Below are 26,415 nucleotides of genomic sequence, written 5' to 3'. Positions count from 1 at the left end.
AGGATGTCAGGAGCAGGAGCAGCAGGTACAGGGGCGGCTGGCGGTCCTGCTCGTCGCATAGATACGGGAGAAGCCAGGAGGCGGAGGCCTTATGACCAGGCCCCTCAGCGTCGGGATTACTGTGGGCGGCAGTCGGCCGGCCCAGCCATAAGCGCTCTGCCTGGGGAAGAGCATGACGCATCAGGATCGATCATCGCAGGGTCGGAGGTGATGTCTGTGGTCCAGGGGGGCCGTCTGGCGCTTCTAATTGTGCACAGACAGCCTGTCACGAGGCTCACATGCTGCCTCTCAACGCGGGCAGCAGGACACTGGCCCGAGACATGGAGCAGCAACAGCACCGGCACCTGTGGTCCCTGCACAGATGACTGGTACAGGTCGGAGTACCAGTCAGCTGTCTGTTGACCCGGGAGCTAATGAAGAAATGGATGAGCGGAGCAGAGGTGGTTCATTTCAAGGACAACAGCTGCAGGATCCAGGATCTTCAGCTGCCGGGTTCACAGCGCCTGGGCAGCTAGGTGAGAGCAAACAACTCATGTCTTTTAACCCTCTGTTAGCTTCACAAGGAAATAGGAATCAGGATGTGTTTTCTGGGGGAGTTAGCAGGGGTTTGGGATTAATTATGCATGGGCTCAAAGACTTAGCTATGCTGTGGGAGCCCGGAGGTTTGCAGGGAGGGCTGTCACTGTCCGAAGCCTGATGGGAAATGTTAGGGAGACTTTAGGGGTCGGGGCTTTATCAGGTGGGGTTGAAGGAGCCAGTAGCGTTATCCCTCAGGATAGGGTGCCGGCTTCTGCGGAGGAAGCCACTAGACTGCCCGTGGGTAATACACCATCGGTTGATATAGCGTTGTCAAGTCAGGTGGGGGGTGGCGAAAAAGAAAAGGAAGATACAGTGCGCTTGGACGATTCAGCAAGATGAGAGGTCTATGTGTGTTTCGAGGGACCACTGAGGTTGGAGAGAAGATATGAAAAGGTGATTATATTGAAATATTTTCTTTATTACCCCTAGAACGCTTTAATTTAGATAGGTCGAGGAGGTAGGATTCTAAGAAGGAAGATGAGGAGAAGAGGAGCTATCGGTTAATTCCCAGAACCTTCTCTAATTGGTTACAAGCATTCGCTATTTTAGCTAGCATGATTGGTGAGAAGGCCCTGAAAATTGTTCAGGACTTTTCTGTTACATGGACGCGATCGGTGAGGCATATCGGGTTTATGGCGGTCAGGGCTAGTTAAGGTACGACAATCAATTCAGGCAGCGGAAGGCAGTTCGGCCTAGCATTCGTAGGGATCACAAGGACATAACTCTCTGGCTGATGGTTATGGTTCCATCTAGGATGGGTCAGGGTAGTCAGCATTTTCCAGGGGGCACTGGGGTTCGGGGACAGTCAGGACACTCAGTGGCTATGCAGAGAGGACTGTGCTTCGCGTTCAATGAGGGGTCATGCAAATTCGGGGCAAAATGCAAATTTAAGCACGAATGTTCAGCTTGTGGAGGCACACAGGGAGCAACAAAATGCTTTAGAGGGGGCAGTCAGAAAGGAGGTGAAGGCATTGGAAAAAAGAGTGACGCTAGTTCGACTGGACGCGATAGAGGGATTTCTAAGCAGGTAACCTGATAGAGCAGCAACTAGTCTACTAAAGGAGGGCTTTAGATAGGGTTTCAAAATTCCGTCAGTTGAGACGGCTGTTCGTTTTTTCCACAAAAAATTTAAAATCAGCATTGCAGTTTCCTGATGTGGTAACTGATAAGAGGTTGCCCTGGGTTGGATGGCCGGTCCTTTTGCACAGGCCCCCCACTGGGGGGTGGTCCCGAAGAAGGAGCCCAATAAGTTTAGGCTGATCCATCACCTATGCTTCCCTAAAGGGTCATCGGTGAATGATGGCACTGATCCACAGTTATGTTCGGTGCTGTATACGTCTTTTGACGTGGCCATGGATTGGGTGCGGTTCTGTGGAAAAGGAGCATGGTTGGCTAAGACTGACATAGAAGCGGCATTTCGGCTGTTGCCAGTTCACCCTGATAGCCTGCACTTGTTGGGATGTTTTTGGGACGGAGGATTATTTGTCGATCGTTGTGTCGCTATGGGCTGCTCTCTTTCTTGTGCATATTTTGAGACGTTCAGCACATTTTTGGAGTGGGCTGTGAAAGAGGTGTCTGGACTGGGTTTGTGTATCCACTACCTTGATGACTTTCTGTTTGTTAGTCCGGCTCAGGGTTCTGATTGCTCGTTGTTGCTACATACCATGGAAAGCGAAGAAGTTTGGGGTTCCACTAGCAGCTGAGAAAACAGTTGGACCGGTGAATGCGTTGAGTTTTTTAGGTATCTGTAACAACCCTGCTGGCGTCACTGCATGGCCTCCCATCCCCCGCACATCAACTTACTCACTGCTCCGGGTCATGCTGTGAATTCTGTCTGTTGCCAGTCCTGTGCTCTTTGCCTCTGCTCTCCTGTATGTTTCCTGGCTGTGTGTGTATAGGGGGGCTGCACCAGAACTCTCTGGTTCTTATGCAGTCAGGGTGCACCTGTCTAATCTGTCCCTGACCAATCACCTAGAGCCCTTGACTATTTAGCTCCGCCACACCCACTGAAACATTGCCTGTGCAATGTCTAATCTCAGTTAGTATCTTGCTGCTGAGGAAGCCAGGCCCTGTCCTGTGTATTTCCTCCTTCTCTGAAGGAATACTTCTTGTCTTGCTTTGTACCTTGTCTGCCTGCCAGGAGGCTGAATATCCTGGCCCTTGAGTCTTGGTCCCAGTACTTGTACTCTGTCCTACCTTAGTCTCCCTTTCTCCTTGTCTGAGGCCTCCTTCCCTGCTGACTCTTTCCTTGGGTCCTCCCTGTCTGTGCATTTGCACCCTTGCAGCTCTGCCTGTGCATCTGCCCCCTTGCAGATCTGCCTGCTATGCTCCCTTGCAGCTCTGCCTGCTCTGCTCCCTTGCAGCTCTGCTCCCTAGCCGCTCTGCCTGCTCGGCTCCCTAGCCGCTCTGCCTGCTCTGCTCCCTAGCTGCTCTGCCTGCACGGCTCCCTAGCCGCTTTGCCTGCACGGCTCCCTAGCCGCCCAGCCTACTCCACACTCCTGCCTATATCCATACCTGCACCTCCTGTGTGAACAGGTCCAAATCCTGTTCCAACATACACCACTCCCTCCTGCCTACACCTGCTGTGTGAACAGGTCCCTACCTGTCCCTTCTCTTACCACACCAGTCTGTCCTGTGTCTCAAGCTGTGCCCACCTGTCCGGTGTTTTCAAGCCGTGCCCGCCTGTCCGGTGTCTCCAAGCCGTGCCCGCCTGCCCGGTGTCTCCAAGCCGTGCCCGCCTGCCCTGTGTCTCCAAGCCGTACCTGCTTGCCCTGAGTCTCCAAGCCACGCCTGCTTGCCCAGGGTCTCAGCCGTGCCTGTCGTGTCTACCTGCCTGCCTATAGCTTCTGTCAAAGTGACTTGTCCCCGAGTGGGACCAGCAGCCACAGCCAGACACCACCCTGGAGTGGCACCTGACAGCTATCTGCCGCACAAGCCTGACCTCACCATCAGAGGCTCCAGCGAAGACCGAGGTAGCTGTCGTAGTCACGCCCCTTCCTGGGTAGTCTGGCTTGTGGCACAGTGGGGACACAAACCCCCGGCTCACGCCATTCAGCCAAGGTGCGAGCGTGACAGTATCGCAATCGATATTTTGGCAATGGAGTGTATTTTACCGGACAATAAGGTGTTCGCATTGTGGGAGGAAGTGCAGAGAGCAAGAAGTTCAAATAAAATATCTCTACGTGACTTACAATCGTTGCTGGGCAAGCTAAATTTCGCTTGTAGAATTATACCGATGTGACGCATGAAGAAGAAGAGACCTGAGTAGTCTCGAAAGCTTGCAATGTGTTACCATCTTTTCAGTTAGCCATTAAAAGGTATCAACCACTGAGGACTCTCAATTCTGAATATTTTTCTATCTACTGGCTAACACAGTACAAAGATATACATCTTTCCTGCCCCGATGTGTCGGGCATTTTGTCGAAGGTTATCGTTGGCAACAGTGGGAGTGAGATCCCCGTTACGCTTCATCAGATTGAAGGAGTTACGGGAGGACCTGATGGTATGGGCAAATTATTTGGAGAACTATAACGGTAAATCTGTTTGGATTCAGCCGGTAGTGAACGCCGATACTTTGGAAGGTTTCTTTAGGTGAGGGAATGGATGATGAAGGCAGATTGCTGTCATTGATAGGACATTGCAAGGAATCGGGTTGGTCAGTGCCTAAACTGAATAAGATGTTATCGGGTCTTGCTTTTGGTTTCAAGGTCCGAGGTCTTAGAGATGTGACTAAATCTTTTCTGGTGGTTCAGGTGCTGAAAGGATGGAGGAAGGGGTAGAGAGTGGAAGATAAGAGACGGCCAGTTTCGTATGAGGTATTATTAATTTTGGGTAGTCAGCTGCCAGTAGTGTGTTCGTCGCAGTGGGAGGTGGATTTATTTAGGGCGGCTTTTGCATTGGCCTTTTTTGGAGTTTTTCATTTGGGGGAGTTGGTTAGCCCATCCAAATTTAAAAAAGGGGGCTTGTTGAGGGAAGATTTGGATGTTTATAGTGATAGAGTTGTGGTGTTTATTCGGACTCGGGAAAGGGTTGTAAAGTGGTGTTGTTTGGGGTTATTGGTTCACCTTTGTGTCCAGTAGTTTGTGTCAGTGACTTTATGAGGTGGGGTGGCCGGTTGGATAACCCATTTTTAGTACATGAGGACGGTTCATTTTTATCACGTTTTCAATTTGTAGCAGTATTTAAACGTTGTTTGGAATTGGGGGGGCATATCGGTAAAGGATAACAATGGACACTCCTTTAGTATCGGTGTGGCCACGGAGGTGGCCAGGAAGGGTTTAGGGGAGGAGATAGTGAAGAGGATTGGGCGGTGGGAATCGGCAAGGTTTAGGTCGTATATCCGCATAAATTTAGATTAAGGATGCGGTCTCTGGTTATTCCTGTAGTCTACAGAATGTTTTGTCAATTTTGTTTCAGGTGACGGTCAACGGCTTATTTGGATAATGGGATATTCTTTTGTTTTCTGGGCTGCGATACGGGCCACAGTTCGTCTGGACGGACGTCAGTTGGGTATCCCTCGGGAGACGGCAATTCTGAGTTGGAACGGTAAACGCGGGATGGTCTGGAGTCAATTTTTGCCCGAGTTTCACCCTTTTGTGCATTTGGAGAGGGCAAAAGGCCTTGCAGGGAATTGATCAGGGACATCAAGTTCGATTTGCTGAGGCTGTGGGTGATGTTTCCGAAGCTTTTGGTTGTTTGGTCGGACATCATCCCTAGGAGGGTCTGAGGGGGGCCCGCTCAGTTCAAGGGGAGAATAGAGGGAGGATTAAGGTAAATAGAGCAGTGTTGCGTTTTATGGTGAGGAATGGTGCAGTGGTGGTACGCCATTTGGATTTGGAGTCGGGAGTTGGAGAATTTTGGAGATCTGATGGTGTTCATTTGAATGCTGTCGGCACTGACATATGGTGCCTGGCCATACAAGAGGGTATCGAAACAAGTCTGAGCGTTTGAAAGGACGTAAATGTCTAAGGGGGTCAGAACATTTATGTTAGTGGCGTCGGGGGAGGTTCACGAAGTTGGTGGAATTGGGGAATGGCAGACTGGAGGGGGGGGAATCTCAAGGGGTCCTGGACTCCCCCTGTGTGATTTTAAGTGGATGGGGATTAGTCCGGTGGATTGGGATGATTAAGGGGCTTGATAAGTGGTTGGATTTGGCCGGGTTTGGTTACTATTTGCCTCCAAGCTGGTGCATAGCGGCTGAGGGTAAAACTAATCCTGGAAGTCAAAGTGGAATTTACATATCTGCAGTTGAGATATTTCGGGCTTCGAGGACCACCCCTCCCGGGAGGTTATTGTTAAACTGTTTGTAATTTATGTTTAATAAAAGGCTGCTGTGGCCATTTAATCCATTTGGTGTTGTGTTTTCTGTGAAAAAGGGGGCGGTTATCGGTTAAGAGATAATCTTTCAAAGAAACTAAGGAGTAGATTGGAGATTGGTAAGAAAAGCATGTATGAATCACGTGTAACCCTTACTTCATGCTGTGACTGCAGAGTAGAGCAGACACTGTTACCAGAGCCACTTTTGTCCTCCAGAGCAGATCTACAAGTCCCATCGGGCTATGCCTGCTACAATGACAGTGATTGACACATTACATTAGCCAATGATGGGACAGTAGTAGTCCCATCATCCGGCTAATGTGTTGAATGTAAAAAAAAAAAAACATACATACTACATATATACTACATTCATACAACATACATACATACATACTTCATACTGCATACATACTACATAAATACTAATTCATACAACATACATACATACTACATATATACTACATTCATACAACATACATACATACTACATACTTCATATATACTACATCTATACAACATACATACATACATACTACATACATACTACATATATACTACATTCATACAACATACATAGTACATACTACATACATACAACATACATACATACTACATACATACTACATTCATACAACATGCATACATACATAGTACATTCATACAACATACATACATACATAGTACATACTACATACATACTACATACATACAACATACATAAAACATGCTAGACATACTACATACATACATGCTACATACTGCATACAATACATTCATACAATACATACATATAGACATACAGTACATACAATATAGAGTACATACTCACCATCACTTGTCACTTTGATCCCCGAAGCCAGTGTCATCTGTAAAAAATATTGAAATAACAAACAAGCAATATACTCCCTGATCCGCAGGAATCCACGAGTGTCCCACGTCGATCTCCCGTGGAGAACAGCAGCATCAGCTGATGCGACCGCTCTCTATGGGCCCCAGGAATACAATGACGGGAGGTAGGTATCCTTCCGCACTGTATTCCTCCGCCACTGTAAAAAAATAGTCCCTAGTCTCACTTTTGGCATTGCTGTGTGAGAAAGTTCCCGCGCAGCTTTTGCCATAATGTGAGACCAGTGAACTATAGTAACCTCTCAGTGATGCACTGCAGGAGATCGTCGTGGGACACTCGTGGATTTTTGCAGATCAGGGAGTATACCAGTTGTTTGTTATTTTAATATTTTTTACAGTGAGATGACACTGGCTTCGGGGATCAAAGTGACAAGTGATGGTGAGCATGTACTCTATGTTATATGTACTGTATGTCTATATGTATGTATTGTATGAATGTATTGTATGTAGTATGTATGTTGTATGTATGATGTATGTATGTTGTATGTATGTAGTATGTATGTATGTTGTATGAATGTAGTATGTATGTTGTATGAATGTAGTATATATGTAGTATGCATGTAGTATGTATGTATGTTGTATGAATGTAGTATATATGTAGTATGTATGTAGCATGTAGTATGTATGTATGCTGTATGAATGTAGTATATATGTAGTATGTATGTATATATGTTGTATGAATGTAGTATATATGAAGTATGTATGTAGTATGTATGCATGTCATATGAATGTAGTATATATGTAGTATGTATGTAGTATGTAGTATGTATGTAGTATGTATGTTTTTTTTAACATTCAACACATTAGCCGGATGATGGGACTACTACTGTCCCATCATTGGCTAATGTGTCAGTCACTGTCATTGTAGCAGGCATAGCCCGATGGGACTTGTAGTCCCATCGGACGATGCCTGGACACACACACACACAACCCCCGGCAGGCCCGCACAGACCCCCGGCAGGCCCGCACAGACCCCCGGCACGCCCACACAGACCCCCGGCAGGCCCGCACAGACCCCCGGCAGGCCTGCACAGACCGCGCATCATGATGCACACAGACCGCACATCATGATGACATCATTTCAGCAGCCAATCACAGCCACAACACTAGCTCATTGCATTATGGGAACTTCCGATTCCGGTATCCGATTTTGTAAAAATATGGGTACTCGGTATCAGAATTCCGATACAGCGAATATCGGCCGATACCCGATATTTGCAGTATCGGAATGCTCGACACTACTGATCGCAGCTCAGCCCGGCTGGGAAAGGAGCTCAGTGACCGAAGGTAAACTCTATGAGGTTACCTCTGGTTACTGATGCTGCATTCCCCAGCATTTCATTTACCAGTGGTTTTCCACCGGGACGGTCGCACCTTGGGGAGTAAAATCTGTATATACCCCAGACATGGATTATGGCGTGGAACACAATGATGGAAAGGTATGGTATATTGCTGCTTTTGTATTTTATTTTTAATACAGGAGATTGAGGGCTTTGCTTGGATTAGGTGTGGTTGTAAGTATTGTTTAATTGAGATTAATAAAGGAGACTGTGATTTTTTCAAATAAAGGACTTTATTCTGGGTTTCTGGGTTTATTTACAATACAACTATAGGATTAGTAATAGGTGGGTGTCTTATAGACCTCGCCATTACTAAGCAATGGGCTTGATGTCGCCTGAAAGGTGACATTAACCCCACAAATATTACCCCACTTGCCACCACTACAGGGCAAGTGGGAAGAGGCAGCAAAGTGGCAGAATTGTCACATCTAATAGATGTGCCATTTCTGGGCAGCTGTGGGCTGCTACTTTTAGGCTGGGGGGTCAATATCCATGACCCCTTACCAGCCTGAGAATACAAGCCCCCAGTTGTCTGCTTTAGCAAGGCTGGTTGTCAAAAATAGGGGGACCCCATGTCTTTTTTAAATTAATTATTTAAATAATTTAAAAAACAGCGTGGGACACCTCTCTTCTTGATATCCAGCCTTGCTGAAGCTGACAGCTGAGGCTTGCAGCCCCCAACTGTGAGTTTTGTCTGGCTGGTTTTTAAAAATAGGGAGGAATCCACGCCATTTTTTATAAATAACCGTATTTATTTACATCACAGGAGTGGCAGATGAATACTCCCATCCTCTACTCCTGCTGTCACTGTTATTAGCAGCAGCAGGAGTTGGATGATGGGAGTAATACTCCCATCAGCTGCCGCCTGCTGTCTCTTTTATCACTTAAATGTAACTCTCATTCTCCCCTGCGAGCGCTGATCGTCGGGGAACAGCACTTACTGTAACGCTTCTTCTCTGGCACCCATGCGTGTCACATGGATGACATCAATGTGTGTTATGCGTATGCACGTACCCACTTCTTGTGTGAAAATGTAAAATCTTTGGCTCAAACAAAATTTTGGTGGGTTATCATGTAGTTATTTTGTCATCACTGCCCAACGGTATAAAATTCTGTGACATACCCATGGTGTCAATATGATCACTGCGCCCCTAGATGAATTCATTGAGACATGTAGTTCGAAAAATGGGTAATTTGTGGGGGGTTCTGCTGTTTTGGCACCTCATGGGCTGTCGCAGTGGGTCACGGCACCTGCAAACCATAACATTAAAATCTCGTGCTACTTCCCTTCTGAGTTCTGCCATGCGCCCAAATGCTAGTTTACCCCTAAATATGGGGTATCAGCGTACTCAGGACAATTTTCACAATAACTTTTTGGATCCAATTTCTTTTGCTACCCTTGGGAAAATAAAAAATTGGGGGTAAAACGATCATTTTTGTGGAAAAAATATGATTTTGTTATTTATATGGCTCTATGTTATAAACTTCTGTGAAGATCTTGGGGGTTCAAAGTGCTCGCCACACATCTAGATAAATTCCTTAGGGGGTCTAGTTTCCAAAATGGTGTCATTTGTGGGGGTTTCAACTATTTAGGCACATCAGGGGCTCTCCAAACATGACATGGCGTCCAATCTCAATTCCAGTCAATTTTGCATTGAAAAGTCAAACGGCGCTCCTTCCCTTCCAAGCTCTGCCATGCGCCTAAACAGTGGTTTACCCCCACAATGGAGTATCAGTGTACTCAGGACAAATTGCATAACAACTTTTGGGATCCAATTTCTCCTGTTACTATTGGGAAAATAAAAAATTGGGGGCAAAAAGATGATTTTTGTAAAAAAAATGAATATTTATTTTTACGGCTCTACATTATAAACTTCCGTGAAGCACTTTGGGGTTCAAAGTGCTCAACACACATCTAGATATGTTCGTTAGGAGGTCTAGTTTCCAAAATGGTGTCACTTGCGGGGGGTTTCCACTGTTTAGGCACATCAGGGGCTCTCCAAACGTGACATGGCGTCCAATCTCAATTAAAGTCAATTTTGCCTTGAAAAAGTCAAACGGCGCTCCTTCCCTTCTGAGATCTGTCTTGCACACAAAAAGTGGTTTGCCTGCATATATGGGGTATCAGCATACTAAGGAGAAATTGCACAACAACTTTTGGGATACAATTTCTCCTGTTACCCTTGGTAAAATTAAAAAAAAATTGGATCTGAAATAAATTTTTTGGAAAAAAAGTTAAATGTTCATTTCCTTGTGAAGCACCTGAAGGGTTAATAAACTTCTTGAATGTGGTTCTGAGCACCTTGAGGTGTGCAGTTTTTAGAATAGTGTCACTTTTGGGTATTTTCTATCATATAGACCCCTCAAAGTGACTTCAAATGTGATGTGGGCCCTAAAAAAATGGTGTTGCAGAAATAAGAAATCGCTGTTTAACTTTTAACCCTTATAACTTCCTGACAATAAAAAAATTGGTTCCAGAATTGTGCTGATGTAAATTAGACATGTGGGAAATGTTACTTATTAAGTATTTTTGTGACATACAGTGGGGAAAAAAAGTATTTAGTCAGTCAGCAATAGTGCAAGTTCCACCACTTAAAAAGATGAGAGGCGTCTGTAATTTACATCATAGGTAGACCTCAACTATGGGAGACAAACTGAGAAAAAAAAATCCAGAAAATCACATTGTCTGTTTTTTTTTTCATTTTATTTGCATATTATGGTGGAAAATAAGTATTTGGTCAGAAACAAAATTTCATCTCAATACTTTGTGATATATCCTTTGTTGGCAATGACAGAGGTCAAACGTTTTCTGTAAGTCTTCACAAGGTTGCCACACACTGTTGTTGGTATGTTGGCCCATTCCTCCATGCAGATCTCCTCTAGAGCAGTGATGTTTTTGGCTTTTCGCTTGGCAACACGGACTTTCAACTCCCTCCAAAGGTTTTCTATAGGGTTGAGATCTGGAGACTGGCTAGGCCACTCCAGGACCTTGAAATGCTTCTTACGAAGCCACTCCTTCGTTGCCCTGGCGGTGTGCTTTGGATCATTGTCATGTTGAAAGACCCAGCCACGTTTCATCTTCAATGTCCTTGCTGATGGAAGGAGGTTTGCACTCAAAATCTCACGATACATGGCCCCGTTCATTCTTTCATGTACCCGGATCAGTCGTCCTGGCCCCTTTGCAGAGAAACAGCCCCAAAGCATGATGTTTCCACCACCATGTTTTACAGTAGGTATGGTGTTTGATGGATGCAACTCAGTATTCTTTTTCCTCCAAACACGACAAGTTGTGTTTCTACCAAACAGTTCCAGTTTGGTTTCATCAGAGCATAGGACATTCTCCCAAAACTCCTCTGGATCATCCAAATGCTCTCTAGCAAACTTCAGACGGGCCCGGACATGTACAGGCTTAAGCAGTGGGACACGTCTGGCACTGCAGGATCTGAGTCCATGGTGGCGTAGTGTGTTACTTATGGTAGGCCTTGTTACATTGGTCCCAGCTCTCTGCAGTTCATTCACTAGGTCCCCCCGCGTGGTTCTGGGATTTTTGCTCACCGTTCTTGTGATCATTCTGACCCCACGGGGTGGGATTTTGCGTGGAGCACCAGATCGAGGGAGATTATCAGTGGTCTTGTATGTCTTCCGTTTTCTAATTATTGCTCCCACAGTTGATTTCTTCACTCCAAGCTGGTTGGCTATTGCAGATTCAGTCTTCCCAGCCTGGTGCAGGGCTACAATTTTGTTTCTGGTGTCCTTTGACAGCTCTTTGGTCTTCACCATAGTGGAGTTTGGAGTCAGACTGTTTGAGGGTGTGCACAGGTGTCTTTTTATACTGATAACAAGTTTAAACAGGTGCCATTGCTACAGGTAATGAGTGGAGGAAATAGGAGACTCTTAAAGAAGAAGTTACAGGTCTGTGAGAGCCAGAAATCTTGATTGCTTGTTTCTGACCAAATACTTATTTTCCACCATAATATGCAAATAAAATGAAAAAAAAACAGACAATGTGATTTTCTGGATTTTTTTTTCTCAGTTTGTCTCCCATAGTTGAGGTCTACCTATGATGTAAATTACAGACGCCTCTCATCTTTTTAAGTGGTGGAACTTGCACTATTACTGACTGACTAAATACTTTTTTTCCCCACTGTATCTCTGTGATTTAAGGGCATAAAAATTCAAAGTTAGAAAATTGTGAAATTTTCAAAGTTTTTGCCAAATTTCCATGTTTTTCACAAATAAGTCATATCAAATAAATTTTACAGCTATCATGAAGTACAATATGTCACTAGAAAAACAAGTCAGAATCACCGGGATGCATGAAAGCGTTCCAGAGTTATTACCTCATAAAGGGACAGTGGTCAGAATTGTAAAAATTGGCCTGGTCATAAACAGTGCAAACCACCCTTGGGGGTAAAGGGGTTAAAGGAGTTGTCCGGTCCAAATCTCTGTGTGATAGCAGACTTGTGCATCTCCCCAGTGCATGCACTGTGCGCTGCGAGGCTTTGCTGGTGTCTGTGTCGGGATCGGAGAGTATGTATAGGCTATTCATAATCCTGACCAGTGCCTGTCTAGTGGTCATAGCCTCGCTCTATACACTTGTATGGAGTGAGGCGGTACTCCACTTAGAAACACAGCAGTTCAGTAGGCATGGTCACTAGAGTATGTGGTCTTGCTCTATACAAGTATAGGGAAGTGAGGTTGCGCCTAATGGCTGGGAGTATGTATAACACATATACATCCTACGGGCCCAGGTCAAAGAACTGCAAATTTCCACAGCACAAGAGTGCATTCAATGGGGGATTCATGCGTCTGCAGTCATAAAGAGTGATGGCAGACTTATCGATTTGAACCAGACAACCCATTTAACTGTACTCAAACACTTAAAAACTTTAGTGTAAAATTATGTTGTGGAATAACAGAATGTAAGTGGTAATTCATATCATTAAACTGTAGTTTGGTATGGAAAATATGCTGACAAAAAGGTCAATGTTAGTCAATGAAGCTTTAAACATGACTATATTTATTCTAGCTGGATTTTATTATAAACTAGCTTATAATGATTATATCTATATATAAAGCAGAGTGTATAGCCCAGCCCACTCTGCATAGCCACACTCACTCTAATGTCCCATATCATCCCATCAGCCAGAGCCACTGGATTAGTGCCCCTAATTAGTGTTGAGCGACTTTTGTTTTTTTAGGGTCGAGTTTCGTTTCATGAAACCCGACTTTTCCAAAAGTCGGGTTGAGCAAAATCGGCCGACTATAGGGAAAAGTCGGGGTCGTCCCGAAACACGAAACCCAATGTAAGTCAATGGAGAATTAAAGTCGGCAGTGAGAGGATGACAGGAAACACACCAACAGTGCTCATTTGAATGCCAAAAGCATAGATTCTTGTTACTGAAGCTTGTCAACCTTAATTAACTTCATAATACTAGTTACGCACTGAAAAATGGGGGTTATTTGGCTACAGTTGTGGGGGGGAGGGCTGGCTCCAGGTTTTCGTGGGCCCAGGGCCAAAGAGCGCCCCTTTAACACATACCACAACTCATGATGCTCCGATACGGCAGAGAAATAGCAGTATAGTACAATGAAAAATACTTCACTTCTTACATCTCATGACTGATATCCATTTTAAATTCTCCAATAGCTCCAAAAACGGACAGAATATAACTCCATACAGTATTATGGCCAGCGCTTAGTGCGCTATACAGAGTAATGAGGCCCATATATTTCTCCATACGGAATCATTATTCCCATATAATGTTTCAAACCGTATATGATGAGCTCCACATAATGCTACAGTATATGTTGGTCCCAATGGATGAAGCTCCACTGTCTTATGGGCCCAAATAATGCTCCATATATAATGGGCCCCATTTCTACTGCTCTAGTGTATAATATGCCCTGTAAATGCTGCTCCAGTGTCTGATGTCCACCTTTGGAATGCTCCAGTGTATGGTGGGCCCCATATATCATTCACCAGAGTATAGTGCTCCCCAAAAATTGCTGTCCCAACATTGAAAACAATTACATAAGTCTCCTTGCTAGGGAATCCCTGCACTACTCTGAACGCCTTGTCGTCCCCATCTTCCATCTCACTGCACTTGGCTGTTTAGGCTCTCCCACCGGCAGAGATACTTTTGCGTACTATGCGGTGCCCTGTGCCAGTGCCATCGCCCATGAGTATGCCCCCCCACCTGCTCAAGGAACCTGCACTTTCATCTGCACCTTCCTCTTTGTCACCGTGTAAGGTGGTATAGTATGTGGGAAGGGGAACCTGAATTTCCTCTTGGTCAGATTCTGGCTGTGTAGAGTGTGAGGGGAATGTAGTGGTCTGGGTCAATGTACCAGCAGCATCATCCAGCAGTGGCTGGGCCTCAGTGCACTTGTGGCGTCCCCAAGAGTACGGTCGCCACTGTGGCATTGCCTTCCTCCTAGGGAGTGTGTTGTCAAGCTTGGGAGCAACAAAGGATCTCTCTAGCAGTGAAACCAACACACAACACATTTCCCACCCCAGGCCAGCAGGGAGACCTCTGAACCTGACTGCTGAGGAGCTGCTCTCTGTGGTCGGGAGGAGGTAAGTTAGGGCACTCTGTGCAGGGAAGGGGAAGTGTATGGACGTGAGAAGGGGAGCTGGAGGATGAGCAGAGTTAAGGCTCACTCCTAGCTGGAGCGCATGGTCCCGATTCCGGTCTCCGAGTTTGTAGGGACACTGACGTTCCTGCAGCAGAAACCGGGGGAAGTAGCAGCTATAAATGCTCTGTACCCAACTAAGGCTCGGAGGCCCCAGCATCGACGTGTGCGAGGCAGAAGGAAAAGGCTACAGCTGTCTGCCATACAAGTAAAGTCTGAGGAACATCTGTTAGACAGGAGGCGTTTCAGTGAACCACGGTCCTGTGAGTGCTTCCCCCACAAGCGCTAGAAAGGAGACGTTCAGGAAGGTACATGTTGGCGGAGTGTTGGAAGGGAGCTTTCCATTCTGGTTCCGGAGGTTGGCAGAGGTCCTGACCCAGAGGACACAGCACGGAGGCAGGCATCTGTGTAACCTGCAGACTGTGAGTAAAGCTTTGGAACTGCACGCTCTGGTGTCCTACAGTTATTCCAGCACCGCTACATCTGGGTACCAGCACCTACACCGCCTGTGCCTTTCCCCCATCACTACATCTACACTTCCCTGGGACTCCAGCTCCACTTGTGGGGAGCTTCACCATCTTTGCTGCACAACACCATCAGTCCCAGAGGATCTGCATGCAGCGTCGGCCTAACATCTATGTTGCCGAACACCACAGGTGGCGTCAAACTATTTATATAAACTCTTTACCATTATACCACGCCATTTACATGGTGCCCAGGGCCACCGTCCGGGTCACCGCTGCTGTGACACATCCCACTGACACCGGCCCGGTACCGAGTACCCCACAGCCCTGGGTGGGCGACCCATATGCTGACTGCTGATCGGGCGGCGTTATTCCCACGAACGTCCAAACAGCGTCCCTGAAGGCAAAGTTTTTGGTTTCCGGGGGCAGTATGATTGCAAAGCTGAACCTTAAAGGAATGTCCAAAAGGGCACCACCAGGAGTGGAGCCTGTGGCTTAATTGGACTGCACCCGGGAAACAACTACCATACAAGCTACAGAAAAGATGGACAGATTGCAAGCTTTGTCGATTCTGTGTGTGGTGTGGTATGTCCGTTTGTAGTTGTGCTAGCGATTTCTCAGCTTTATTCCGTTAACGACCAAGACTCCGGCATGGCCCCGCGGTACGCGTCAAGCTTACTAGAGGGATAAGCGAGGCTGTGGCACGTGAGATCGAGCAATAACAGGTCTAGCATTCCAGTACATGTCCGGGGCTGCATGCACACTACACTGAAAGGATCAGCTTTTGTCGCTTACAGGTGCAGATAACCTGCTGAACTCCGTTAGTGATGGGGATCTGGGATTCAGATTATTCCCCACGAACAATGATTTCCCAGTAAGTTCAGGTCAACCGCAATTCCGGAGTTAGGCCTAACCGTCATTCCTGAAAAAATTACGTGTCCAAACCACAGGTGCTGTAGCTTGCTTAACAGCTCGGCAGCCGTTCTCAGGCCCAGTATGGATTCAACAACATTGTAGAAAGTTGATAAAGGGTACAGTTTCACCGGATAACACGTATATATGTAGCCTAGTTTACACATTAAAAATATATGTCTATAGATCAGGAGGCAAACTCAGATGTTCTCAGGCCCAGTATGGAGTTGACCAGATTGTACAAAGTTGAGAAAGGGTACTTTATCACTGGATAGCAGGTATATATAGCATAGTTTAAACATGTAAAATCTCCGTGTTCTCAGTATGGATTACACAGCAATCTAAAAAGTGGAAAAAAGGAAATGCATTTGAGGCGTACACAACTATATACTTTTGGTGTTATTTTTAAATATTCATATATATTTCTGTCTCAGTAATGCAGTCCAGCCTCTCCGCAATAGGAAATGAGATGCATACAATTAGTGACATAAAGGCTATTGATTGCAGAAATCTAGGAATTATTATTCACGGGAAAAACTTCCATCACAATTCTCATAGGCGATGCTGACCCTCAATTAATTTGTGTGTTGAGACAGTGAAAACATTTTTTTGTGAATAAAGTCTTGCTGTATCGCACTTCCATTGATTCCATCACTGTTACACATCTCAATCCAATTTTTATCACAGGGAGCGATGTAAACATGGTGCTCACTGGCTATCATGATCTGTCACGTAACTTTGGAGTGCAAAAGACAGAAGCCACAGGCCGTAGGCGATTCTATTTGATTGGCATGAGAGGGCACATTTTGAAATGTGCGCCGGAATGTCACACGTTTGTGAGTAGGAAAACTGTGAAAGCTGATGATAAACCACCACTGCATGTAATTGTGAGTCGACGTCCATAAGAAATGGAAGCCACTGATCATCTGGAGCTAGAGCCCGGCCAGCAGGACAGGGCATAGCTGCATTTTAACCATCATCTTTCAGTTCAATCAATTTGTAGTGGCAGTCCCAGTGAAGGATTTGACAGCACAGACTACACAGCGGAGGAGCAGGGAGAGGTAAACATTGCAAATGCTGGGGCCCTGCCCAAGCAAGGGGGGCACACTCGTGGGCGTCGGTACTGGCACTGGGCCCCTCATAGTACGGCGGTGTGTCTGACGGCGGGTGTGCACCACCACTGTCAGAGACACTTGATTGCACCATGAGGGACCCTATGCCAGTGCCCGCGCCCAAGAGTCGGCCTACCCTCCTGTCCAGGGCAACGGCACTCGCACGGTTTTGTGCGCTAGGTGGTGACCCCGGCCATAGGGGGGGCCGCCCACTTAGGGAGGTTTACAAAGTGGCATATGTAGATGTGGGTCATTCAGCTGCTGCAAAAGGCGAAATAGGTCAAGTTCGCGGAATAGGAGGAGGACCAAAGCAAGCCATTTTTCTGGCAACCTATGTGTCATCAAGGGAAGGTGGGACAAAATCCTTGGAAACCCATGCATGGTTCATTTTAATGAAGGTTAGATCATCAACATTTTGGGTTGACAGACGGGTCCTTTTTTCTGTCAGGATTGATCCAGCTGCACTGAAGACTCTTTCTGATAGCACACTTGCAGCTGGGCAAGAGAGCTCCTGTAAGGCATATTGTGCCAATTCAGGCCAGGTGTCCAGTTTAGCGGCCCAATAGTCAAAGGGGAATGACCTGTGTGGGAGAACATCAATATGGGAGGAAAAGTAGTTGTTAACCATAGTTGACAACTGCTGTCTCCTGTCACTTTCCATCGATGCAGTATTACCAGTTGTGTGAGCGGTCCGTGAAAAATCAGTCCACAACATTGTCATGAAACCCCTGTCTCCAACGCCACTTCTGCTGTGTGCACCACGAACACCTCTGCCAAGCTGCCACCGGCCCGAACGGCTCGTGTGAGAACCATCACCGCTGCTGTGCTGGGAATGCCTCAACCAACCGGTTAACCAGAGTTGCTTGTTTAGTAGCCAATATTAGGTCAAGGTTCTCCTGTGGCATGATGTTTTGTAATTTGCCTTTATAGCGTGGATCCAGGATGCTGACCAACCAGTAGTCGTCATCGTTTATCATTTTGGCAATGCGTGGGTCCCTTTTTAGGATCTGCAAGGCATAATCTGACATGTGGGCCAATGTTCCCGGTGTCAATGATGCACTGCGAGTGCTGGGTGGAGGAGCACTTTCTGGCAAATCCACATCCCTCCAGTCACGCACAAACCCTGTACCAGACCTTGCCACGCCAACATTTTCACTTGCCCCACGAGATGCATCCTCCTCCCCTAAGTAATCATCAACATCATCATCATCCTCCTCCTCCTCTTCTTCCTCCACCTCATCCAGGAGAGGTCCCTGAGCAGACAATGGCTGAATGTCATCAAGGATTCCCTCCACCTCTTCCTCCTCGTCAACATTGACTGCCGACGCCTGCTCCTTAAGGTGCGTCAAAGTTTGCATGAGCAGACGCATAAGTGGGATGCTCATGCTTAGGATGGCGTTGTCTGCACTTACCAGCCGTGTGCATTCCTCAAAACACTGAAGGACTTTACAGAGGTCTTTCAGCTTCGACCACTGCACACCCGTCAACTCCATGTCTGCTCTCAAAGTGCCTGGCCGTGTATCCTCCCACAAATGCATTATGGCCTGCCTCTGCTCGCACAGCCGCTCAACCATGTGCAGGGTGGAGTTCCACCTTGTTGCAATGTCGATAATGAGGCGGTGGTTGGGAAGGTGGAGCAATCGCTGCAGCTTCTGCATACGAATGGAGTGTACAAGCGACCGGCGGATGTGCGCGCACAGTCTTCGCACCTTCTGGAGCAGGGCTGTTAACGCCGGATAATTATTGAGGAAGCACTGCACCACCAGGTTCAAGGTGTGAGCCAAGCAAGGTATGTGGCTGAGTTTTGAAAGGGCTATGGCTGCCACAAAATTACGGCCGCTATCACTAACTACCTTGCCTGCCTCAAGATGTACACTGCCCAGCCATGACTCAGTTTGTCGCTGAAAGTACTCGGCCAGCACCTCGGCGGTGTGTCTGTCGCCCAAACACATCATCTGCAACACAGCCTGCTGACGCTTTCCACTAGCTGCTCGATAGGGGGACACCTCGTGTGCAACAGTGGCAGCTGCAGATGGAGTGCTCGTACGACTGCACTCTGTGGACGAGCTTTCGCTTCTGGAGGAGGAGGAGGGTCGAACGCCTACAGCCAACTGTTTCCTATACCGTGGGCTAGGCAGCACTGTCCCACCACCGCTGTGCCCTGTGGACCCTGCATTCACCACATTAACCCAGTGCGCAGTGATGGACACGTAACGGCCCTGGCCATGCCGACTGGACCATGCATCAGTTGTGAGGTGCACCTTTCCACTCACTGACTGCTTGAGTGCATGGACAATGCGGTCTTTCACATGATGGTGGAGGGCTGGGATGGCTTTGCGAGAGAAGAAGTGGCGACTGGGTAGGTCATAGCGTGGTACTGCATAGGCCATGAGTTCACAGAAAGCTGCGCTTTCCACCAACCGATAGGGCATCATCTCTAACGAGATTAGTTTGGCAATGTGGGCGTTCAAACCCAGTGTACGCGGATGAGAGACTGAGTACTTTCTTGACCTACTCATAGTGTCTGGGAGGGTGAGCTGGACTTGAGAGCTGCATATGGTGGAAGTAGCGGTGGACAGGGCGGACTGAGAGAGGGTTGATGATGGTGATGGAGTTGGTGTTCTTTCTGATGGCCTAGATTCAGTCTTTCGTTGATATAACAGTGGGATTCCCTGACTGCTGTGGCCTTGCAATGATACCTCAACATTTGCTGCTGTGCTAACCGATGGGCTTACAGCGGGGGAAACAATGTAGCGTTGCTGACTACCTTCTTTGTGATTAGTTGCACATGTGGTACTTGAGGTTTGGTGTTGTGTCCATGCTTGCAAGTGCATGCTGGTTAAATGTCTAAGCATGCAACTGGTATTCAAATTTTTCAGATTTTTCCCTCGGCTAAAGGTCTTTGCGCACTTCTTACAGATAACCTTGGCCTGATCATGAGGATTTTGTTCAAAAAGTGCCACACTGCACTCTTCCTACTTTGGCAGACATTTTGCGGCCTAGCACGCTGTGATATTTTGACCCTCTGGACAAGCTGTGCAGCAACTCTTTCGATTTTTGGAACCTGTCTTTGGAGTGCTCCGGGCCTGCCAGATAACACCTGTTGTGATGTCGATGTCTGCTGTGGATGCTCCTCCTCCTCATCTGAGCTATTGGAAGCAGCACCCTCTTCCCCCAATGGATGCCAATCTGGGTCAACAACTGGGTCATCCATCACCTCCTCTTCAATGTCATGTGCACCTTCCTCTGTGTCACCGTGTATGGTGGTATAGTGTGCGGGAAGGGGCACCTGAGTCTCATCAGGGTCAGAATCTGGCTCTGTACACTGCGAGGACAATGTAGTGCTCTGAGTGAATGTACCAGCAGAATCATCTATCAGTGGCTGTGCATCAGTGCACTCCATGTCAGATTCATCTTGGCCTGGGTAATTCACCATTTCACTTGATAATCCAGGCATGGTATGTGAAAACAGCTCCATGGAGTAATCAGTAGTATGGCCTGCGTCATCCTTCAATCTTGGTTGGGGTGAAGGACACAAGGAAAGGTGTGGTTCATGAACATGAGCCTCCAATGACGACTCAGTGCTTTTATTTTTTACAACTTCAGAAGAGGAGGCGATAGAGCTGGAGGCTGAGTCAGCAATGTAAGACAAAACTTTTTCCTGAAGCTCTGGCTTTAAAAGCGGTTTTCCAACTCCTAGAAAACTAAGCCTTCGAGGCCTTGTGGAGCCAGACTATGACGCAGGCTCAACACCTCCTGCATTCGGTCCTATTTTGCCTTTGCCACTACCATCAGATCCACCACCAACACCATCATTACCAGCTGCCAACCCCCGCCCAATTCCACGGCCTCTTCCACCAGCCTTCCTCATTTTTGGTAGAAATGTAGACAAAATCCAACAAACTATATAGTAATGTAAAACAAGGTACAAGGTGTCTATAGGACAGGGGAGATTTTGAATTTCTGCACACATTTGTGGACACTGGACTCTTTTGGATTGTGTGAGGCCCACTGAATATCACAGCGCTATGTCACAGGCTTGATGTCGCAGGTGTGAAAAATGTCACTAGAGGATAACGGAGATTTTGAATTTCTGCACACACTTGTGGACACTGGACACTTTTGGATTGTGTGAGGCCCACTGAATATCACAGCGCTATGTCACAGGCTCGATGTCGCAGGTGTGAAAAATGTCACTAGAGGATAACGGAGATTTTGAATTTCTGCACACACTTGTGGACACTGGACACTTTTGGATTGTGTGAGGCCCACTGAATATCACAGCGCTATGTCACAGGCTCGATGTCGCAGGTGTGAAAAATGTTACTAGAGGATAACGGAGATTTTGCATTTCTGCACACACTTGTGGACACTGGACACTTTTGGATTGTGTGAGGCCCACTGAATATCACAGCGCTATGTCACAGGCTCGATGTCACAGGTGTGAAAAATGTCACTAGAGGATAACGGAGATTTTGAATTTCTGCACACACTTGTGGACACTGGACACTTTTGGATTGTGTGAGGCCCACTGAATATCACAGCGCTATGTCACAGGCAGAAATTGGCTAGTGTATGACAAACTACAAGGTGTATATAGAATTGGGCAGAATAGGAATCTCCCTAGAGTGTAGGTCTGTAAGAACGGAACAAATTCTCGACTTATCCTTACAGAGCGACACACAGATAGCTTCACTGTGGCCGTGATAACAGCCGTTACACGGTACTGAGAGAGGAGCGTGCACGTACACGGCTGTCCGGTGTACGTAAAATTGTCAAGCTCCGTGTTTTTTAAGTATACGGACTGACACACGCTGTCTCTCTATAGTTTTGAATGTGATCAAACAGCAAATATATTTAACTGTTTGAAAGCTAGACAAAACTAGAAGGTGCAGGTCTGTAAGAACGGAACATGTCCTCGACTTATTCTTACAGAGTGACACACAGATAGCTTCACTGTGGCTGTGATAACAGCCATTACATGGTACTGTGTGAGGAGTGTGCACCGCTGTATGGTGTGAAAAAATGCATGCTCAGTACCTCACCAGGACAAAAAAAAAATTGGGATTGCTTTTAAAAAAGCAGTTTGCAGAGCAGTGGGTAAACAGCAATGCAGCCGTCAGGAAGCCTTAGAAGGCAGCCTAACAACCAAATACGCTGATCCAGCAAAATATAGCCTCCACTTGCACTGCACACACAGTGACTGGTGTGTTGTACAGGCAAAATCGCTAGCAGCAGAAGCAGTTTTTGGTGTCTTCTTCCCTGCCTAACTCTCTCCCTACAAAATCATCAGCAGCAGCTATCCCTATTCTGAGATCAGCATGAGTAACATGGCGGTCGGCGTGCACGCCCTTTTATACCCCCTGTGACGCCCACCAAAGCAAGCCAATCACTTGCATGCCCTTCTGAAAGATGGTGGTGACCCCTGCCTATGTCATCACGTTGCCCACAGTGTCCGTGGATCCTGATTGGCTGAAAAAGAGCGCAAAACAAACTTTTGAAACGCGACTTTGGCGCTTAAGTCGCCGACCTCGTGGCCGACCTCATCCTAGGGTCGGGTTTCGTTTCATGAAACCTGACTTTGCCAAAAGTTGTCGAGTTTTGAAATTTTTCGACCCGTTTCGCTCAACTCTACCCCTAATATCTGACATCAACCCGTCGGAGCCACCAGACTACTACCCCTAATATCCCACATCATCCCATCAGTCAGAGCCACTGGACTACTACCACTAATATCCCACATTATCCCGTCAGCTAGAGCCACTGGAGTACTACCCCTAAACTCCCACATCATCCCGTCAGCTAGAGCCACCAGACTACTACCACTAATATCCAACATCAACCCGTCAGAGCCAACATTGTCAGGTTGGCGTTGTTAAACCAATTAAAATGATACCTGGTTTGTAGAAATCCATCTTGTGTTTCTTTTTTTAATCTGGATTTGAATATTAAAGTTAATGAGGATGCTTCATGCCAGAAAAACAGAAGTTTCTGATTCTGGGCTCCCCCTGTAGTCTGTGTCAGAGGGTGGTCTGTGTCAGCATGGTAATACATTGTGTTATTTCCAGCTTTACAGAAGGATGATAGACACACCATAGAAATTATAAGAATAATAGGCCTCAGTTAGTAACTGTCCACAAGGAAAACTGTTACTCATAGCAACGAATCACAGTTCAGCTTTCATCTTTTAAACAGCTCTGGTGAAATGAAAGATGCTTAAACTGTGTTCCAAATTATTATGCAAAAAGAGTTTAGGAGTGATAAGGTTAGAATTTTTTTGTTTGTCATTTAAACTCATTGATGGTAATGTGTGTCAGGGCTCTTTATATCACTGAAAGCAATTGCAAATACCTGTGCAAATGAGTTTGGCAGGTGTGTCCAAATAAAGGCAAGACTACTTAAGAAGGCTGTTCCACATTATTAAGCAGCCTACATTTTTTGCCAAAAAGGGAAAGAAAAAGGATGTGTCGGCTGCTGAGAAGCAACAAATTGTGGAGTATTTAGGTTAAGGCATGACTACAATCAACATTGCCAAGACACTTCATCGTGATCATCGCACAATCAAGAAATATGTAGCTGATTCCCAGCACACACGTGTGCGTGCTGATAAGGAAAAATTGAGGACACTTTCCAACAGGCAATTGCGTCAGGTTAAAAGAGCAGCTGCAAAAATGCCTTGTCATAGCAGCAGACAAGTTTTTGAAGCTGCTGGTGCCTCCAACGTCCCCCGAACAACAAGATGCAGGGTCTTTCAGAGGTTTGCAGCTGTGCGTAAGCCATCCTGTCGACCACCTCTATCCTGCACACAAGCAGAAACGGCTTCAGTGGGCCAAACGATACATGAAGACTGACTTCCAAACTGTTTTGTTCACCGATGAGTGCCGTGCAACTCTCGATGGTCCAGATGGATGGAGTGGAGGATGGCTGGTTGATGGACACCCCATGAAAACACGGCTAAGGCGCCAACAAGGAGGAGGTGGAGTAATGTTTTGGGCTGGAATCATGGGGAGAGAGATTGTCGGCCCCTTTAGGATCCCTGAAGGGGTAAAGATGAACTCCATAATCTATGTGGAGTTTCTAAAACAGCACTTCCTGCCATGGTTCAAGAGGAAGAACCGTGCTTTCCGCAGCCAGATCATTTTCATGCATGATAATGCACCATCTCATGCTGCAAATAACACATCTGCATCTCTGACTGCTATGGGCATAAAAGAGGACAAACTTATGGTGTGGCCACCATCTTCCCCTGACCTCAACCCCATTGAGAACCTCTGTAGCATCATCAAAAGGATTGTCTATGATGGCGGGAGGCAGTTCACATCTAAGCAACAGCTCTGGGAGGGTATTCTGTCCACATGCAAAACAATTGAAGCACAAACCATCCAAAAACTGACAAATTCAATGGACGAGAGAGTTCAGAAGCTTCTTTCGAACAAGGGGTCCTATGTGCAAATGTAACATCACCTAGAATAAAGTTTTGACTTGAAAACAGTTTGATTTCATTTTGTAATAAGCTGATAATGCTTAGAATTTCACAATTGACCATTTTTTGTTCAAAATAAAAAGGTTGAAAACTCTGCTGTGCATAATAATTTGGAACATGCATTTTGAGTGTCTATTATTTTTAAAAATATACTGTTTTCATAGGCAGTTTGTTCAAAAACAATGCAATTATACTAGAATAGTAGATGACTGGAAAAAAACAATGACTGCAATTCATATAGGTAATTTAGAGAAAATATGAGGAAATATTTTTTGCATAATAATTTGGAACACAGTGTAGTGATTGGTTCCTATGGGCAACACAGGCAGTGTACCCGGTTGTGGTCAGGAAGATGTGCCTATGAAATAGATATACTAGATGATATTTATTATATATATGTATATATTTATTTTATGGGGTTTTGCGTGCGGAGTGAGTGTGGCTATGTGTAGTGGGCATGGCTTGATACATACACACTTCCACTCATTTTTATATATATATAAAAATAATCTGAATTTCTAAATATGACATATTTTAGTAAATCATCAGCACGGAAAGTTTGTCAATTAACCCCTTAACGACCGCCGATACGCCTTTTAACGGCGGTAGTTAAGGGTACTAAAACCACAGCGCCGTTAATTCATGGCGCTGTGGAGAAAGTACATAGCGTCCCCTAGTGTCGGATTTTCAGGGGTAGCCGAGACCCCAGAGAACATGAATCGGTCAGTTTTTACCGACCCCGCTTTTGTGATCGCCGTTATTAACCCTATAACGGCAACCGCAAAAAAAAGCCGTGATTATGCATTAAATTTCTCTTTCCTCTGATGTGATCGCACATCAGAGGAGAGAGAAATAGGGTCCCCGATACCCCCCTGGTACCTCTCCGTGGTCCTCCGTCCCCTCCCGGTGGTCCCACCTCCTGCCGGCGTCCTCCGATGGGCGCCGCCATCTTGAAAATGGCGGGCGCATGCGCAGTGCGCCCGCCGGGAATCTGCTGGCTCCAGCTGGCAGATTCCATTCATTATTTTGATCACTATGATAAACGATCATAGTGATCAAAATAAAAAAAAAGTACATAACCCCCCCATTTATCACTCCCTTATATAGGCAAGCATAATAAAATAAAGAAAATATATTTTTTTTCAGTTTTTCATTAGGGTTAGGGTTGGGCTAGGGTTAGGGTTGGGCTAGGGTTAGGGTTGGGCTAGGGTTAGGTCTAGGGTTTGGGATGGGCTAGGGTTAGGGCTAGGGTTAGGGCTAGGGTTAGGGTTAGGGCTAGGGCTAGGGTTAGGGCTCAGATTAGGGTTAGGATTAGGGTTAGAATTAGGATTAGGGATTAGGGTTGGGATTAGGGTTAGGTTGGGATTAGGGTTAGGGGTGTGTTGGGGTTAGTATTGGAGCAAGAATTGAGGGGTTTCCACTATTTACCAACTTTGGGGGTCTAAAAATTGAGGTCTTAAAAAATCACTTTTGTGGAAATAAGAAAGACTTTTTATTTTCATGGCTCTGAGTTTATAAACTTCTGTGAAGCGCTTGGGGGTTCAAAGTGCTCACCACACATCTAGATAAGTTCCTTAGGGGGTCTAATTTCCAAAATGGGGTCAATTGTGGGGGGTTTCCACTGTTTAGGCCCATCAGGGGCTCTGCAAGTGCAACATGATGCCCAC

At 46.3% G+C, this 26,415-nt stretch overlaps 1 protein-coding gene across 1 annotated transcript in view; it reads right to left on the bottom strand.

The window, feature by feature from the left end:
- The window catches only part of LCP2 (lymphocyte cytosolic protein 2), a 1,189,974-nt gene that overhangs the window by 943,917 nt on the left and 219,642 nt on the right, over positions 1-26,415 (bottom strand). The window lies entirely within an intron of this gene.

Source organism: Dendrobates tinctorius, unplaced genomic scaffold (assembly GCF_039654945.1).
Source record: "Dendrobates tinctorius isolate UK_male_01 unplaced genomic scaffold, ASM3965494v1 ptg000036l, whole genome shotgun sequence".
Taxonomy (NCBI): Eukaryota; Metazoa; Chordata; class Amphibia; order Anura; family Dendrobatidae; genus Dendrobates; species Dendrobates tinctorius.
The sequence above is the reverse complement of the archived record's forward strand: the minus strand, read 5'-3'. Positions and strand labels throughout refer to the sequence as shown.